Here is a 5,191-nt window from a genome sequence, read left to right on the forward strand (position 1 = left end):
TTTGGATGGTCAGCCACTTTTGATGACAGAGAGTTACGTTGTTTGTCACGGATAAATTCGAAGGAAAGATATAAAACCATTTTTCACGACAATCACTCATTCTGGAGAGTTACGAAACAGTACAATTGATTTAGTGTCATCCAGTCTTTCTGTTGCAACTGAATGCAAAAGATACGAAATTTCTAAAACAATGATTTGCAAGATTGTACAATCATTTTTGATCAATGGAACACTTCTTGCTCCTTGGCCCAAAATGTTTCGCGGTGTTTGAAAATGACAAGTCAATTTTGATCAAAAGTGACAAAAGTTAACAACTAATTAAGCTGAACAAACTGGCTTATGCCATGAGACATCATATAAATTTGATTTTTTCGTCGCATTTGCAAATCTTCAATTTCAATCTTTATACTTGTCGAAAAAGAGTGTTTTTGTTTTTTTGCGGACTTCCGCTTCTGGGGTTGGAATCCCAGCAGTTAAAGACGAGAAATTGATTCATTTTGCTGAAATTGTATTCATACATACATGATGTCTCAAAAGTTCGCGCGAAGGTTTTCATACCTAATTTATGATACTTGCTAATGGACTTATGGACTTAGCGGAAATTTGAATGCATTTCGAACTTCAATGTTTCTAACCTTTAATTTGCGTTATATCAATAAATTTTACTCCCTCTCAGTCGAAAACTGTATTAAAATGGAACAATTACGAAAATAAGAGACACCGTCAAAAACACTGCTAAATCTGTTGGGGTTTTGAAAAACCTAGTTTACAAGGTGAAGAAGGTCTATAACATCATGCAAAACTTTTCCAATCGTTCTCAGAGAGGGAGTCCTCGCTCATCTCACTCGGAGACAAGTGTGAAGGCCGTGAAGGATGCCATTACATCTAAACCAAGGAGCAATATCAGGAGCATTGCAAGGGACTTGAACATTGACAAGAGTGCCGTCTCCCGGATTGTAAGGAAGGACTTGAGCATGCTCCTCAACAAACTGAAAAAGAAAGGTGATCGGGTCTTGATATTCTCGGATAAGAAAATCGTTACAGTGGATGCTGCCAGCAACTCCAGGACAGGACAACCAGGTTCATTGCCAGGAGTCCAGCTGATGTGCCACCGGCAATAAAATTTGTCGGAAAGACCAATGCCAAGATGCTTGGGGTCATTGGTTCAGATGGCAAAGGGTTTTCACCCTATTGGACCAAAGGAAATGTCGACACGGTACAATACAAACACCTGTTACCTTACAAAGTGTTCCCAGTATTAAACAGCATCTATGGCATCAGAAACTGGGTCTGGACCCAAGATGGTGCACAAGCTCACACATCCAACCCCACTCAAAAGTACTTGGCTATGAAGTTAGGGTCCGATGGATTTTGGTCTAAGGAGCTTTGGCCACCCAACTTGCCAAACCTGAACCCATTAGACTACTATGTGTGGGGTGCCGTCGAGAGAAAGGCCTGTATCATGTACCACAGCAATGTTGACGCCCTGAAGGCTGCGGGCAACGAAGAGTGGAACAATCAAAACGCTGCCATCTTGAAGCCCGTATACACCAAGTTTAGGGCCAGGTTGGAGCGCTGTATTGAAGTAGATGGTGGAATTCTTAAAAAAGTAAGGAAATGTATTGCATAAAATACTTGATTTATAATAAAAGTTTATTAAACCTCTGTGTCCTAAATACCAGTCACCTGTGTAAAAAGAAAAGAAACTCGGGAAGACTTTTGAGATATGTATTATTTGATCGACCAACGAATCAGAGTTGGCTGATCTGACTAACGCTTGAATATAAGGTTGATCGGGAATTATGGTCAAAAACATGTCCAAGTCTACTTGATTCCTGCCACTGGATCAACGCCTTCATACCCCCGACGAATATTTGAAGGCAGCAAATTGAACAATGCAGGAGCCCGAGAAAGAAGAGAGTTGGACGTCATTGTTTTAACTAGCCTGGATTCTCAAGGGCTTGAAAATTCTCTCAAAATGCATGTTAAGCCTCAACGGTCACAAAAATTGAACCTAAAATCTGGTTTGGGACAAAGCTCATGAATACTTTCGAAAACGTACAGTATCAGATACCTTTCGCTAAGCGTTTGCCTCTTTTCTTTGTACGAAAATGCATCTGATCCACCAACGAATTCTAGTTAGTGGATCTGGTTTGCCCTTGAATGTAGAGTTGATCAACATTTTGAGTCAAAAGTATGTCCAGGTCTGACTTAAGTCCAGGACCAGCACCTAAATATTCCTTACGAATTTTGATATGAATTCGAATGCAATAGTGTGAAAGAAAGATTCAATCAACTTTAAATTCTACTTTTGAGCTTTAATAGTTGATGACGATCTGCCTTTATGGCAACCGTTTAAAAATGCACCTTTCAATAGCTTTCCACCATTGTCGTATCATCTTTAATGTTTTTGGCTATTGTTATGTCATGGTCATATGGAATCTGAAAACAGGAACCTCCAAAACAATTCTAAATTATGTTGTTGTTTTCTTAATATCTTGAAATGTCTTAACAAACAGCACTACCAAGGCACAAAATGCAAGGTACGATTTTTGCAGGAAAAGTATGAATTTGTTGAGTTTCACAAAATACTACTCCTAAAACTACAATGTCCGGACTCTTCATCTTGGGTTGGTTCTTTTAACCAAAGGCATTTGGTTAAAAGCACCAATCCGGGATGCAAAATCCGGATATAGAAAACTTTTTTGGGGAAGTGTATTCACAGTGGTAAAAATACCCTTTAAAGTTTTGATGGAAATTCCCAAGCATTACTTGGCATTTTTCTCCCTCAGAAAATCATAGGCAACAATTTTGACTATATTGCTTTATGAAATTCTGGCCCACATAAAAAACTTCCATACCTAAAAACATTATAAAAACTAAAATTTTCAAAAACCCACCCAATGTAAGTTGGGAGCACATTTAGTTAGCTCTTGAATATGAATTATGATATTGTCTATTTCACTTCTACTTGGTTACATCGGATTTAGTGGTCCAAATTTCATCGTTTTTAGCCCCAAAATGCCCCGGTTATATGTTAATTCGATTTCCCAAAGAATTAATACCGATTTTCACTATCGCAAAAATGAAATATTATTGTTCCTTTTCTTACATAGTCTCACAATAGCTGAAAATGTTATAAAATGTCACTTAAAACACACTAAAAGTGTAATCTTTGAAAATGTGTTTTACAATCATTATGTGTACACTTAGTTATGCATTCACTTGAATTGTGAAGACAACACATACAAGAAACATTGTTATAGATTTTGTCGTTTCTTGAAGACTTTGTTGAAACTGATTGAAAATAGCTTCTTTAAGGCTTCATTGATTTTTGTGAAATTTTCAGTGACCACTCATTTAAATGTACATTGGATGCTTTTAAAATAGATTTTTAAAAAATTGCTTTTTTGAGGGTTTTAGATATGGTTGGACAAGGTTTTAAGTTAATTTGAAATTATGCAAGAAATGGAAAAATAATCTTTCATTTTTGCGATAGTGAAAATCGATATTAATTCTTTGGGAAATTGAATTGACATATAACCGGGGCATTTTGGGGCTAAAAACGATGAAATTTTGACCACTAAATCCGATATAAGCAAGTAGCGGTGAAATAGATGATATCGTAAATTATATTCAAGAGCTAACTAAGTGTGCTCCTAATTTACATGGAATAGGCTTTTGAAAATTTTAGCTTTTATAATGCTTTTAGGTATGTAAGTTTTTTATGTCGACTAGAATTCCATAAAGCAATAAAGTTATAGTTGTTCCCTATGACTTTTTGAGGTAGAAAAATGTCAATTTGTGTTTTGGAATTTCTCTGGAAACTTGATAGAGTTTTTGCAACACCGCGTATTGGATTATCAATACAAATTGGTGGTTTTCTCTTGGAACAATCAAAAAACTCCGGCGAAGTGGGTTAATTAGAAATGTTTTGTTTCATCCAACTATAATAAAATATAGTAAATGTAAAATGATAAAACGAAGAAGTAAATAAATTGACTTTCCTTATATACCGCTTGATGATTCTTGAGGAATAATTCACATAAGCCATACCCATTGCACAGAAATTAATGTGGCTCCTGACAATTTGTTCTGATATTGCAGCATCTAAACCTTTCCCTGAATTACAAGAAAGGACCATTTTATCTTGTTTTTCTTTCATTGATTTGTTGTTAAAGTTAGAAGGGCAGCCCTTGCATGGTCAGTGAAATCGGCCATTAATTACACTTACCAACCGCTCCTGGGAATGTTTTCCTCAGTATAAGAGTTCCACTGCAAACAGTCAGATTCGAGCTCAGGCATCTGCGGAAAAAATCTAGCCTTTTTCTCAGTGCCTCTTACATTGCTGATTGGTGTTGAAATGTGTTGAACCCGTTTGGACTGGGTTAGGCTTAAATGTTTCCTTGAAAAAGATCGAGATGGACAATCGAAACGGGCTCCTTTCAAGTGCTGGGAAGTTGCTCCAAACTAAATACCACATCTCCTTAAAACTTTTGATTTGAATTTGACTATGGAATTTGAATTTGGCTATTCAACAAAAACATGCTAGCTTTTATCTGGTTTCCTCGTAGACCCCTAGGCTTCAATAAGTCAGTAAATGTAACGGCATAAATTTACTCATCAGTAGCTATTTGTAAAACTTTTCCTTCGGCTCAAATATACCGCCTACTAATGCAAATGTAGCAATAGTCATAAAAGCAGTCAAGATAATCTATTAACTGTTTTTTTAAATGATTAGCTTTGCGGTACGGTGTACTCAGTAAAGAATGTTCTCATGGTGTCTTTGTATATTCACCAAAGTCCGATTGAACCAAAGAGTAGCTTTCCAAATGACGAGTTGTACGAGTATGTACGCTTGGAGCTCCTCTTCAAAGAGGTGCAACGATCGGGAGACATTTTCGCTTGAGCAATGCAAGCGATCAGCTGTGCTTTATTGGGACTGTGGCCCTTCTTATTTGTTCTCCAATGCGCTGAAACCGTTCGGACGGGATTTGACTTGATGTCAAATGGCAAGCATTACCGCCCACTCATGATTATGATGAAGCCAAAACACATTGTGTGAATCTTTGGGGCCCAACTACTTCTTGGCGAGTATCCAGTCTCAAGAGGATTTCAACGCAGTGTTGCAAACCGTTCAAGGTGAGCATGGAACGGTGCTTGAAATAATCGACAATATTTTTTTCCACTT

The sequence above is a fragment of the Tigriopus californicus genome, chromosome 5 (assembly GCF_007210705.1).
Source record: "Tigriopus californicus strain San Diego chromosome 5, Tcal_SD_v2.1, whole genome shotgun sequence".
Lineage (NCBI taxonomy): Eukaryota > Metazoa > Arthropoda > Copepoda > Harpacticoida > Harpacticidae > Tigriopus > Tigriopus californicus.